Raw genomic sequence first — 14,924 nt, forward strand, 5'->3', positions numbered from 1 at the left:
CATAGGTGCTCACAAACATTTTGCCAGGAGCAACAACATCTGGTCTGAGTTATGACCAAGAGCTATGTTGATACCAGATGAGTTGCCGTTGGGGGTAAGGTGAGTGTAAGGGAAGTGAGGCATATACATCTAGTTTCTGAAGTGCACAATGTGATACCAACAACTTGGCATTAATACTGGTTTCGTATCTTAATCAGATCATGTGATCCTAGGCAATTGTTTTATTTCACTCCCCATGGCCCAGACTTTAAGGCAGCAACAGATATGAATAAAACTGTGTTTTTTGTATATAGACATCACCTGCTGACTGTGAAATAAATGTATGACTAGATTGTACAGATACATTTTTTCAGCATTCTTTACACCCCAGACTGCCTTTTCCTCGTTTGTGAATTCTTACTTTTGTTATTACATGTTCTATTACCAGAGATTCCAGTCTTACCCTTTCTCCTTGACTTTGTACTAGATTTCTGGTTTATGTAATGATTAGAGTCTAAGACATAGCTGGTTAGGAAAGAGTATCCAACGACATTGTGCAGGGCGTTAAGACTGCAAGTAAGTATTCAGTTATCTGAACTGCAGTGCTCCTAGTCTTTACCAATGTTACTTGCTCTGTAAGCTTTAAAAGGCTTAATTTACTAAATATTTGTCTACAAATTAGACCTCAAAGAGTAACCAAATGGTGTTTCATGAAAGGGCATGCCCCTCGCATGTGGGCCACGCCCCTTAAATATAGGCCACGCCCCTTAAATGTAGGCCACGCCCCTTAAATGTAGGCCACGCCCCCTTAATGTGGGCCACTTTTTCGTCAGTGCCCGGGCCAAATTGTGATCCCAATCCGACCCTGTTCAGGGATCACCTGTGTCTGTAACTTTGCCACCGCGCCGTTTGGCGCCGAGGTACCTCGAGTGAGCTGTCCATCACAGTGGGGGAAAGGGCGGGATAGGTTGCATAGCCTAGTGTGTGTGGGGAGGGGCCAAATTGGCGAGGCTTCTGTGTGTGTGCACTTGCCTCTTGTTTATGAAGGGTCAGAGACCGATTAGCGCAGCAAATGAGGAGAAAGCAGTCGGTGGTACCTCTTTGGGTGAATGTATTGTGCTTTTCAAACACTACAGCTGCGTATAGGCCCAGAAGAGTTGTCTCGAGTGACCACGTGTGTCTGTAACTTTGCCACCGCGCCGTTTGGCGCCAAGGTCCCTTGAGTGAGCTGTCCATCACAGTGGGGGAAAGGGCGGGAAGATATTGCATAGCCTAGTGTGTGGGGCGGGGCCAAACGGGCGGGGCTTCTGTGCAGTTCACATGCCTCTTGTTTATAAAGGGTCAGAGACCATCAGAGCATCAGATGAGGAGAAATCAGCCTCCTGGTCACTGGAAGTACAGGAGGATTGCGCTCGAGAAACTCGTGGATGCCTAGACTTCCATCATGGATTACAGCTAATTGTAGACTGTAGCCTCGACCTTGCTCACTAGGTTCTTGGGCTGATTATAATGTTTTACTGAAGTTTAGCTTCAACCGGGGCACGTGCTGTTTCTTTTGTATCTGTAAGTGCTTCCTGTTGAGGTTTAATTTTTGAAACAGGAGCATCGTGCCAAAATGAATCCTGCCTGCATATTTATCCACGAAGATGCCACCATGTTGTGCCATACCTCTACTCAACTGGAGTACTTTCTACTGGGTAGTCAGTAAGTGCTACCTCGTTGGGTAAATGTATGGTGCTTTTCCTACACTACAGCTGCGTAAAGGCCCAGAAGAGAAGTCTTCAGTGATCACCTGTGTCTGTGACTTTGCCACTGCGCTGATAGGCGCCTAGGTACCTCGAGTGAGCTGTCCATCACAGTGGGGGAAAGGGCGGGATAGGTTGCATAGCCTAGTCTGTGTGGGGAGGGGTTAAACTGGCGAGGCTTCTGTGCGAGTTCACATGCCTCTTGTTTATGAAGGGTCAGAGACCGATCAGCTCAGTAAATGATAAGAAAGCAGTCGGTGGTACCTCTTTGGGTGAATGTATTGTGCTTTTCCAGCACTGCAGCTGCGTAAAGGCCAGAAGAGTTGTATTCAGGGATCACCTGTGTCTGTAACGTTGCCACTGCGCCGATAGGCGCCGAGGTACCTCGAGTGAGCTGTCCATCACAGTGGGGGAAAGGGCGGGATAGGTTGCATAGCCTAGTCAGTGACTTTGCCACTGCGCTGATCGGCGCCGAGGTACCTCGAGTGAGCTGTCCATCACAGTGGGGAAAAGGGCGGGATAGGTTGCATAGCCTAGTCTGTGTCTGGAGGGGTTAAACTGGCGAGGCTTCTGTGCGAGTTCACATGCCTCTTGTTTATGAAGGGTCAGAGACCGATCAGCGCAGTAAATGATAAGAAAGCAGTCGGTGGTACCTCTTTGGGTGAATGTATTGTGCTTTTCCAGCACTGCAGCTGCGTGAAGTCCCAGAAGAGGTGTCTTCAGTGATCACCTGTGTCTGTGACTTTGCCACTGCGCCGATATGCGCCGAGGTACCTCGAGGGAGCTGTCCATCAAAGTGGGGTACAGGACGGGATAGCTTGCATAGCCTAGTGTGTGTGGGGAGGGGCCAAACTGGCGAGGCTTCTGTGCGTGTGCACTTGCCTCTTGTTTATGAAGGGTCAGAGGCCGATTAGCGCAGCAAATGAGGAGAAAGCAGTCGGTGGTACCTCTTTGGGTGAATGTATTGTGCTTTTCCAGCACTGCAGCTGCGTAAAGGCCCAGAAGAGTTGTCTCGAGTGACCACGTGTGTCTGTAACTTTGCCACCGCGCCGTTTGGCGCCAAGGTCCCTCGAGTGAGCTGTCCATCACAGTGGTGGGAAGGGCGGGATAGGTTGCATAGCCTAGTGTGTGTGGGGAGGGGTTAAACTGACGAGGCTTCTGTGCGAGTTCACATGCCTCTTGTTTATGAAGGGTCAGAGACAGATCAGCGCAGAAAATGATAAGAAAGCAGTAGGTGGTACCTCTTTGGGTGAATGTATTGTGCTTTTCAAACACTACAGCTGCGTATAGGCCCAGAAGAGTTGTCTCGAGTGACCACGTGTGTCTGTAACTTTGCCACCGCGCCGTTTGGCGCCAAGGTCCCTTGAGTGAGCTGTCCATCACAGTGGGGGAAAGGGCGGGAAGATGTTGCATAGCCTAGTGTGTGGGGCGGGGCCAAACGGGCGGGGCTTCTGTACAGTTCACATGCCTCTTGTTTATAAAGGGTCAGAGACCATCAGAGCATCAGATGAGGAGAAATCAGCCTCCTGGTCACTGGAAGTACAGGAGGATTGCGCTCGAGAAACTCGTGGATGCCTAGACTTCCATCATGGATTACAGCTAATTGTAGACTGTAGCCTCGACCTTGCTCACTAGGTTCTTGGGCTGATTATAATGCGTTACTGAAGTTTAGCTTCATCCGGGGCACGTGCTGTTTCTTTTGTATCTGTAAGTGCTTCCTGTTGAGGTTTAATTTTTGAAACAGGAGCATCGTGCCAAAATGAATCCTGCCTGCATATTTATCCACGAAGATGCCACCATGTTGTGCCATACCTCTACTCAACTGGAGTACTTTCTACTGGGTAGTCAGTAAGTGCTACCTCGTTGGGTAAATGTATGGTGCTTTTCCTACACTACAGCTGCGTAAAGGCCCAGAAGAGAAGTCTTCAGTGATCACCTGTGTCTGTGACTTTGCCACTGCGCTGATAGGCGCCTAGGTACCTCGAGTGAGCTGTCCATCACAGTGGGGGAAAGGGCGTGATAGGTTGCATAGCCTAGTCTGTGTGGGGAGGGGTTAAACTGGCGAGGCTTCTGTGCGAGTTCACATGCCTCTTGTTTATGAAGGGTCAGAGACCGATCAGCTCAGTAAATGATAAGAAAGCAGTCGGTGGTACCTCTTTGGGTGAATGTATTGTGCTTTTCCAGCACTGCAGCTGCGTAAAGGCCCAGAAGAGAAGTCTTCAGTGATCACCTGTGTCTGTGACTTTGCCACTGCGCTGATAGGCGCCTGGGTACCTCGAGTGAGCTGTCCATCACAGTGGGGGAAAGGGCAGAATAGGTTGCATAGCCTAGTCAGTGACTTTGCCACTGCGCTGATAGGCGCCGAGGTACCCCGAGTGAGCTGTCCATCACAGTGGGGGAAAGGGCGGGATAGGTTGCATAGCCTAGTCTGTGTGGGGAGGGGTTAAACTGGCGAGGCTTCTGTGCGAGTTCACATGCCTCTTGTTTATGAAGGGTCAGAGACCGATCAGCTCAGTAAATGATAAGAAAGCAGTCGGTGGTACCTCTTTGGGTGAATGTATTGTGCTTTTCCAGCACTGCAGCTGCGTAAAGGCCCAGAAGAGAAGTCTTCAGTGATCACCTGTGTCTGTGACTTTGCCACTGCGCTGATAGGCGCCTGGGTACCTCGAGTGAGCTGTCCATCACAGTGGGGGAAAGGGCAGAATAGGTTGCATAGCCTAGTCAGTGACTTTGCCACTGCGCTGATAGGCGCCGAGGTACCCCGAGTGAGCTGTCCATCACAGTGGGGGAAAGGGCGGGATAGGTTGCATAGCCTAGTCTGTGTGGGGAGGGGTTAAACTGGCGAGGCTTCTGTGCGAGTTCACATGCCTCTTGTTTATGAAGGGTCAGAGACCGATCAGCTCAGTAAATGATAAGAAAGCAGTCGGTGGTACCTCTTTGGGTGAATGTATTGTGCTTTTCCAGCACTGCAGCTGCGTAAAGGCCAGAAGAGTTGTATTCAGGGATCACCTGTGTCTGTAACGTTGCCACTGCGCCGATAGGCGCCGAGGTACCTCGAGTGAGCTGTCCATCACAGTGGGGGAAAGGGCGGGACAGGTTGCATAGCCTAGTGTGTGGGGAGGGGCCAAATTGGCGAGGCTTCTGTGTGTGTGCACTTGCCTCTTGTTTATGAAGGGTCAGAGACCGATTAGCGCAGCAAATGAGGAGAAAGCAGTCGGTGGTACCTCTTTGGGTGAATGTATTGTGCTTTTCAAACACTACAGCTGCGTATAGGCCCAGAAGAGTTGTCTCGAGTGACCACGTGTGTCTGTAACTTTGCCACCGCGCCGTTTGGCGCCAAGGTCCCTTGAGTGAGCTGTCCATCACAGTGGGGGAAAGGGCGTGATAGGTTGCATAGCCTAGTCTGTGTGGGGAGGGGTTAAACTGGCGAGGCTTCTGTGCGAGTTCACATGCCTCTTGTTTATGAAGGGTCAGAGACCGATCAGCTCAGTAAATGATAAGAAAGCAGTCGGTGGTACCTCTTTGGGTGAATGTATTGTGCTTTTCCAGCACTGCAGCTGCGTAAAGGCCCAGAAGAGAAGTCTTCAGTGATCACCTGTGTCTGTGACTTTGCCACTGCGCTGATAGGCGCCTGGGTACCTCGAGTGAGCTGTCCATCACAGTGGGGGAAAGGGCAGAATAGGTTGCATAGCCTAGTCAGTGACTTTGCCACTGCGCTGATAGGCGCCGAGGTACCCCGAGTGAGCTGTCCATCACAGTGGGGGAAAGGGCGGGATAGGTTGCATAGCCTAGTCTGTGTGGGGAGGGGTTAAACTGGCGAGGCTTCTGTGCGAGTTCACATGCCTCTTGTTTATGAAGGGTCAGAGACCGATCAGCTCAGTAAATGATAAGAAAGCAGTCGGTGGTACCTCTTTGGGTGAATGTATTGTGCTTTTCCAGCACTGCAGCTGCGTAAAGGCCCAGAAGAGAAGTCTTCAGTGATCACCTGTGTCTGTGACTTTGCCACTGCGCTGATAGGCGCCTGGGTACCTCGAGTGAGCTGTCCATCACAGTGGGGGAAAGGGCAGAATAGGTTGCATAGCCTAGTCAGTGACTTTGCCACTGCGCTGATAGGCGCCGAGGTACCCCGAGTGAGCTGTCCATCACAGTGGGGGAAAGGGCGGGATAGGTTGCATAGCCTAGTCTGTGTGGGGAGGGGTTAAACTGGCGAGGCTTCTGTGCGAGTTCACATGCCTCTTGTTCATGAAGGGTCAGAGACCGATCAGCTCAGTAAATGATAAGAAAGCAGTCGGTGGTACCTCTTTGGGTGAATGTATTGTGCTTTTCCAGCACTGCAGCTGCGTAAAGGCCAGAAGAGTTGTATTCAGGGATCACCTGTGTCTGTAACGTTGCCACTGCGCCGATAGGCGCCGAGGTACCTCGAGTGAGCTGTCCATCACAGTGGGGGAAAGGGCGGGATAGGTTGCATAGCCTAGTGTGTGGGGAGGGGCCAAATTGGCGAGGCTTCTGTGTGTGTGCACTTGCCTCTTGTTTATGAAGGGTCAGAGACCGATTAGCGCAGCAAATGAGGAGAAAGCAGTCGGTGGTACCTCTTTGGGTGAATGTATTGTGCTTTTCAAACACTACAGCTGCGTATAGGCCCAGAAGAGTTGTCTCGAGTGACCACGTGTGTCTGTAACTTTGCCACCGCGCCGTTTGGCGCCAAGGTCCCTTGAGTGAGCTGTCCATCACAGTGGGGGAAAGGGCGGGAAGATGTTGCATAGCCTAGTGTGTGGGGCGGGGCCAAACGGGCAGGGCTTCTGTACAGTTCACATGCCTCTTGTTTATAAAGGGTCAGAGACCATCAGAGCATCAGATGAGGAGAAATCAGCCTCCTGGTCACTGGAAGTACAGGAGGATTGCGCTCGAGAAACTCGTGGATGCCTAGACCTCCATCACGGATTACAGCTAATTGTAGACTGTAGCCTCGACCTTGCTCACTAGGTTCTTGGGCTGATTATAATGTTTTACTGAAGTTTAGCTTCAACCGGGGCACGTGCTGTTTCTTTTGTATCTGTAAGTGCTTCCTGTTGAGGTTTAATTTTTGAAACAGGAGCATCGTGCCAAAATAAATCCTGCCTGCATATTTATCCACGAAGATGCCACCATGTTGTGCCATACCTCTACTCAACTGGAGTACTTTCTACTGGGTAGTCAGTAAGTGCTACCTCGTTGGGTAAATGTATGGTGCTTTTCCTACACTACAGCTGCGTAAAGGCCCAGAAGAGAAGTCTTCAGTGATCACCTGTGTCTGTGACTTTGCCACTGCGCTGATAGGCGCCTAGGTACCTCGAGTGAGCTGTCCATCACAGTGGGGGAAAGGGCGGGATAGGTTGCATAGCCTAGTCTGTGTGGGGAGGGGTTAAACTGGCGAGGCTTCTGTGCGAGTTCACATGCCTCTTGTTTATGAAGGGTCAGAGACCGATCAGCTCAGTAAATGATAAGAAAGCAGTCGGTGGTACCTCTTTGGGTGAATGTATTGTGCTTTTCCAGCACTGCAGCTGCGTAAAGGCCCAGAAGAGAAGTCTTCAGTGATCACCTGTGTCTGTGACTTTGCCACTGCGCTGATAGGCGCCTGGGTACCTCGAGTGAGCTGTCCATCACAGTGGGGGAAAGGGCAGAATAGGTTGCATAGCCTAGTCAGTGACTTTGCCACTGCGCTGATAGGCGCCGAGGTACCCCGAGTGAGCTGTCCATCACAGTGGGGGAAAGGGCGGGATAGGTTGCATAGCCTAGTCTGTGTGGGGAGGGGTTAAACTGGCGAGGCTTCTGTGCGAGTTCACATGCCTCTTGTTTATGAAGGGTCAGAGACCGATCAGCTCAGTAAATGATAAGAAAGCAGTCGGTGGTACCTCTTTGGGTGAATGTATTGTGCTTTTCCAGCACTGCAGCTGCGTAAAGGCCAGAAGAGTTGTATTCAGGGATCACCTGTGTCTGTAAGGTTGCCACTGCGCCGATAGGCGCCGAGGTACCTCGAGTGAGCTGTCCATCACAGTGGGGGAAAGGGCGGGATAGGTTGCATAGCCTAGTGTGTGTGGGGAGGGGCCAAATTGGCGAGGCTTCTGTGTGTGTGCACTTGCCTCTTGTTTATGAAGGGTCAGAGACCGATTAGCGCAGCAAATGAGGAGAAAGCAGTCGGTGGTACCTCTTTGGGTGAATGTATTGTGCTTTTCCAGCACTGCAGCTGCGTAAAGGCCCAGAAGAGTTGTCTCGAGTGACCACGTGTGTCTGTAACTTTGCCACCGCGCCGTTTGGCGCCAAGGTCCCTCGAGTGAGCTGTCCATCACAGTGGTGGAAAGGGCGGGATAGGTTGCATAGCCTAGTGTGTGTGGGGAGGGGTTAAACTGGCGAGGCTTCTGTGCGAGTTCACATGCCTCTTGTTTATGAAGGGTCAGAGACAGATCAGCGCAGTAAATGATAAGAAAGCAGTAGGTGGTACCTCTTTGGGTGAATGTATTGTGCTTTTCAAACACTACAGCTGCGTATAGGCCCAGAAGAGTTGTCTCGAGTGACCACGTGTTTCTGTAACTTTGCCACCGCGCCGTTTGGCGCCAAGGTCCCTTGAGTGAGCTGTCCATCACAGTGGGGGAAAGGGCGGGAAGATGTTGCATAGCCTAGTGTGTGGGGCGGGGCCAAACGGGCGGGGCTTCTGTACAGTTCACATGCCTCTTGTTTATAAAGGGTCAGAGACCATCAGAGCATCAGATGAGGAGAAATCAGCCTCCTGGTCACTGGAAGTACAGGAGGATTGCGCTCGAGAAACTCGTGGATGCCTAGACCTCCATCACGGATTACAGCTAATTGTAGACTGTAGCCTCGACCTTGCTCACTAGGTTCTTGGGCTGATTATAATGTTTTACTGAAGTTTAGCTTCAACCGGGGCACGTGCTGTTTCTTTTGTATCTGTAAGTGCTTCCTTTTGAGGTTTAATTTTTGAAACAGGAGCATCGTGCCAAAATGAATCCTGCCTGCATATTTATCCACGAAGATGCCACCATGTTGTGCCATACCTCTACTCAACTGGAGTACTTTCTACTGGGTAGTCAGTAAGTGCTACCTCGTTGGGTAAATGTATGGTGCTTTTCCTACACTACAGCTGCGTAAAGGCCCAGAAGAGAAGTCTTCAGTGATCACCTGTGTCTGTGACTTTGCCACTGCGCTGATAGGCGCCTAGGTACCTCGAGTGAGCTGTCCATCACAGTGGGGGAAAGGGCGGGATAGGTTGCATAGCCTAGTCTGTGTGGGGAGGGGTTAAACTGGCGAGGCTTCTGTGCGAGTTCACATGCCTCTTGTTTATGAAGGGTCAGAGACCGATCAGCTCAGTAAATGATAAGAAAGCAGTCGGTGGTACCTCTTTGGGTGAATGTATTGTGCTTTTCCAGCACTGCAGCTGCGTAAAGGCCCAGAAGAGAAGTCTTCAGTGATCACCTGTGTCTGTGACTTTGCCACTGCGCTGATAGGCGCCTGGGTACCTCGAGTGAGCTGTCCATCACAGTGGGGGAAAGGGCAGAATAGGTTGCATAGCCTAGTCAGTGACTTTGCCACTGCGCTGATAGGCGCCGAGGTACCCCGAGTGAGCTGTCCATCACAGTGGGGGAAAGGGCGGGATAGGTTGCATAGCCTAGTCTGTGTGGGGAGGGGTTAAACTGGCGAGGCTTCTGTGCGAGTTCACATGCCTCTTGTTTATGAAGGGTCAGAGACCGATCAGCTCAGTAAATGATAAGAAAGCAGTCGGTGGTACCTCTTTGGGTGAATGTATTGTGCTTTTCCAGCACTGCAGCTGCGTAAAGGCCAGAAGAGTTGTATTCAGGGATCACCTGTGTCTGTAACGTTGCCACTGCGCCGATAGGCGCCGAGGTACCTCGAGTGAGCTGTCCATCACAGTGGGGGAAAGGGCGGGATAGGTTGCATAGCCTAGTGTGTGTGGGGAGGGGCCAAATTGGCGAGGCTTCTGTGTGTGTGCACTTGCCTCTTGTTTATGAAGGGTCAGAGACCGATTAGCGCAGCAAATGAGGAGAAAGCAGTCGGTGGTACCTCTTTGGGTGAATGTATTGTGCTTTTCAAACACTACAGCTGCGTATAGGCCCAGAAGAGTTGTCTCGAGTGACCACGTGTGTCTGTAACTTTGCCACCGCGCCGTTTGGCGCCAAGGTCCGTTGAGTGAGCTGTCCATCACAGTGGGGGAAAGGGCGGGAAGATATTGCATAGCCTAGTGTGTGGGGCGGGGCCAAACGGGCGGGGCTTCTGTGCAGTTCACATGCCTCTTGTTTATAAAGGGTCAGAGACCATCAGAGCATCAGATGAGGAGAAATCAGCCTCCTGGTCACTGGAAGTACAGGAGGATTGTGCTCGAGAAACTCGTGGATGCCTAGACTTCCATCATGGATTACAGCTAATTGTAGACTGTAGCCTCGACCATGCTCACTAGGTTCTTGGGCTGATTATATTGCGTTACTGAAGTTTAGCTTCATCCGGGGCACGTGCTGTTTCTTTTGTATCTGTAAGTGCTTCCTGTTGAGGTTTAATTTTTGAAACAGGAGCATCGTGCCAAAATGAATCCTGCCTGCATATTTATCCACGAAGATGCCACCATGTTGTGCCATACCTCTACTCAACTGGAGTACTTTCTACTGGGTAGTCAGTAAGTGCTACCTCGTTGGGTAAATGTATGGTGCTTTTCCTACACTACAGCTGCGTAAAGGCCCAGAAGAGAAGTCTTCAGATCACCTGTGTCTGTGACTTTGCCACTGCGCTGATAGGCGCCTAGGTACCTCGAGTGAGCTGTCCATCACAGTGGGGGAAAGGGCGGGATAGGTTGCATAGCCTAGTCTGTGTGGGGAGGGGTTAAACTGGCGAGGCTTCTGTGCGAGTTCACATGCCTCTTGTTTATGAAGGGTCAGAGACCGATCAGCTCAGTAAATGATAAGAAAGCAGTCGGTGGTACCTCTTTGGGTGAATGTATTGTGCTTTTCCAGCACTGCAGCTGCGTAAAGGCCCAGAAGAGAAGTCTTCAGTGATCACCTGTGTCTGTGACTTTGCCACTGCGCTGATAGGCGCCTTGGTACCTCGAGTGAGCTGTCCATCACAGTGGGGGAAAGGGCAGAATAGGTTGCATAGCCTAGTCAGTGACTTTGCCACTGCGCTGATAGGCGCCGAGGTACCCCGAGTGAGCTGTCCATCACAGTGAGGGAAAGGGCGTGATAGGTTGCATAGCCTAGTCTGTGTGGGGAGGGGTTAAACTGGCGAGGCTTCTGTGCGAGTTCACATGCCTCTTGTTTATGAAGGGTCAGAGACCGATCAGCTCAGTAAATGATAAGAAAGCAGGCGGTGGTACCTCTTTGGGTGAATGTATTGTGCTTTTCCAGCACTGCAGCTGCGTAAAGGCCAGAAGAGTTGTATTCAGGGATCACCTGTGTCTGTAACGTTGCCACTGCGCCGATAGGCGCCGAGGTACCTCGAGTGAGCTGTCCATCACAGTGGGGGAAAGGGCGGGATAGGTTGCATAGCCTAGTGTGTGTGGGGAGGGGCCAAATTGGCGAGGCTTCTGTGTGTGTGCACTTGCCTCTTGTTTATGAAGGGTCAGAGACCGATTAGCGCAGCAAATGAGGAGAAAGCAGTCGGTGGTACCTCTTTGGGTGAATGTATTGTGCTTTTCAAACACTACAGCTGCGTATAGGCCCAGAAGAGTTGTCTCGAGTGACCACGTGTGTCTGTATCTTTGCCACCCGCCGTTTGGCGCCAAGGTCCCTTGAGTGAGCTGTCCATCACAGTGGGGGAAAGGGCGGGAAGATATTGCATAGCCTAGTGTGTGGGGCGGGGCCAAACGGGCGGGGCTTCTGTGCAGTTCACATGCCTCTTGTTTATAAAGGGTCAGAGACCATCAGAGCATCAGATGAGGAGAAATCAGCCTCCTGGTCACTGGAAGTACAGGAGGATTGCGCTCGAGAAACTCGTGGATGCCTAGACTTCCATCATGGATTACAGCTAATTGTAGACTGTAGCCTCGACCTTGCTCACTAGGTTCTTGGGCTGATTATAATGCGTTACTGAAGTTTAGCTTCATCCGGGGCACGTGCTGTTTCTTTTGTATCTGTAAGTGCTTCCTGTTGAGGTTTAATTTTTGAAACAGGAGCATCGTGCCAAAATGAATCCTGCCTGCATATTTATCCACGAAGATGCCACCATGTTGTGCCATACCTCTACTCAACTGGAGTACTTTCTACTGGGTAGTCAGTAAGTGCTACCTCGTTGGGTAAATGTATGGTGCTTTTCCTACACTACAGCTGCGTAAAGGCCCAGAAGAGAAGTCTTCAGTGATCACCTGTGTCTGTGACTTTGCCACTGCGCTGATAGGCGCCTAGGTACCTCGAGTGAGCTGTCCATCACAGTGGGGGAAAGGGCGGGATAGGTTGCATAGCCTAGTCAGTGACTTTGCCACTGCGCTGATCGGCGCCGAGGTACCTCGAGTGAGCTGTCCATCACAGTGGGGAAAAGGGCGGGATAGGTTGCATAGCCTAGTCTGTGTGGGGAGGGGTTAAACTGGCGAGGCTTCTGTGCGAGTTCACATGCCTCTTGTTTATGAAGGGTCAGAGACCGATCAGCGCAGTAAATGATAAGAAAGCAGTCGGTGGTACCTCTTTGGGTGAATGTATTGTGCTTTTCCAGCACTGCAGCTGCGTGAAGTCCCAGAAGAGTTGTCTTCAGTGATCACCTGTGTCTGTGACTTTGCCACTGCGCCGATATGCGCCGAGGTACCTCGAGGGAGCTGCCCATCAAAGTGGGGTACAGGACGGGATAGCTTGCATAGCCTAGTGTGTGTGGGGAGGGGCCAAACTGGCGAGGCTTCTGTGCGTGTGCACTTGCCTCTTGTTTATGAAGGGTCAGAGACCGATTAGCGCAGCAAATGAGGAGAAAGCAGTCGGTGGTACCTCTTTGGGTGAATGTATTGTGCTTTTCAAACACTACAGCTGCGTATAGGCCCAGAAGAGTTGTCTCGAGTGACCACGTGTGTCTGTAACTTTGCCACCGCGCCGTTTGGCGCCAAGGTCCCTTGAGTGAGCTGTCCATCACAGTGGGGGAAAGGGCGGGAAGATGTTGCATAGCCTAGTGTGTGGGGCGGGGCCAAACGGGCGGGGCTTCTGTACAGTTCACATGCCTCTTGTTTATAAAGGGTCAGAGACCATCAGAGCATCAGATGAGGAGAAATCAGCCTCCTGGTCACTGGAAGTACAGGAGGATTGCGCTCGAGAAACTCGTGGATGCCTAGACCTCCATCACGGATTACAGCTAATTGTAGACTGTAGCCTCGACCTTGCTCACTAGGTTCTTGGGCTGATTATAATGTTTTACTGAAGTTTAGCTTCAACCGGGGCACGTGCTGTTTCTTTTGTATCTGTAAGTGCTTCCTGTTGAGGTTTAATTTTTGAAACAGGAGCATCGTGCCAAAATGAATCCTGCCTGCATATTTATCCACGAAGATGCCACCATGTTGTGCCATACCTCTACTCAACTGGAGTACTTTCTACTGGGTAGTCAGTAAGTGCTACCTCGTTGGGTAAATGTATGGTGCTTTTCCTACACTACAGCTGCGTAAAGGCCCAGAAGAGAAGTCTTCAGTGATCACCTGTGTCTGTGACTTTGCCACTGCGCTGATAGGCGCCTAGGTACCTCGAGTGAGCTGTCCATCACAGTGGGGGAAAGGGCGTGATAGGTTGCATAGCCTAGTCTGTGTGGGGAGGGGTTAAACTGGCGAGGCTTCTGTGCGAGTTCACATGCCTCTTGTTTATGAAGGGTCAGAGACCGATCAGCTCAGTAAATGATAAGAAAGCAGTCGGTGGTACCTCTTTGGGTGAATGTATTGTGCTTTTCCAGCACTGCAGCTGCGTAAAGGCCCAGAAGAGAAGTCTTCAGTGATCACCTGTGTCTGTGACTTTGCCACTGCGCTGATAGGCGCCTGGGTACCTCGAGTGAGCTGTCCATCACAGTGGGGGAAAGGGCAGAATAGGTTGCATAGCCTAGTCAGTGACTTTGCCACTGCGCTGATAGGCGCCGAGGTACCCCGAGTGAGCTGTCCATCACAGTGGGGGAAAGGGCGGGATAGGTTGCATAGCCTAGTCTGTGTGGGGAGGGGTTAAACTGGCGAGGCTTCTGTGCGAGTTCACATGCCTCTTGTTTATGAAGGGTCAGAGACCGATCAGCTCAGTAAATGATAAGAAAGCAGTCGGTGGTACCTCTTTGGGTGAATGTATTGTGCTTTTCCAGCACTGCAGCTGCGTAAAGGCCAGAAGAGTTGTATTCAGGGATCACCTGTGTCTGTAACGTTGCCACTGCGCCGATAGGCGCCGAGGTACCTCGAGTGAGCTGTCCATCACAGTGGGGGAAAGGGCGGGATAGGTTGCATAGCCTAGTGTGTGTGGGGAGGGGCCAAATTGGCGAGGCTTCTGTGTGTGTGCACTTGCCTCTTGTTTATGAAGGGTCAGAGACCGATTAGCGCAGCAAATGAGGAGAAAGCAGTCGGTGGTACCTCTTTGGGTGAATGTATTGTGCTTTTCAAACACTACAGCTGCGTATAGGCCCAGAAGAGTTGTCTCGAGTGACCACGTGTGTCTGTAACTTTGCCACCGCGCCGTTTGGCGCCAAGGTCCCTTGAGTGAGCTGTCCATCACAGTGGGGGAAAGGGCGGGAAGATATTGCATAGCCTAGTGTGTGGGGCGGGGCCAAACGGGCGGGGCTTCTGTGCAGTTCACATGCCTCTTGTTTATAAAGGGTCAGAGACCATCAGAGCATCAGATGAGGAGAAATCAGCCTCCTGGTCACTGGAAGTACAGGAGGATTGCGCTCGAGAAACTCGTGGATGCCTAGACTTCCATCACGGATTACAGCTAATTGTAGACTGTAGCCTCGACCTTGCTCACTAGGTTCTTGGGCTGATTATAATGCGTTACTGAAGTTTAGCTTCATCCGGGGCACGTGCTGTTTCTTTTGTATCTGTAAGTGCTTCCTGTTGAGGTTTAATTTTTGAAACAGGAGCATCGTGCCAAAATGAATCCTGCCTGCATATTTATCCACGAAGATGCCACCATGTTGTGCCATACCTCTACTCAACTGGAGTACTTTCTACTGGGTAGTCAGTAAGTGCTACCTCGTTGGGTAAATGTATGG

This window comes from Lissotriton vulgaris, chromosome 8, assembly GCF_964263255.1.
Source record: "Lissotriton vulgaris chromosome 8, aLisVul1.2, whole genome shotgun sequence".
NCBI lineage: Eukaryota > Metazoa > Chordata > Amphibia > Caudata > Salamandridae > Lissotriton > Lissotriton vulgaris.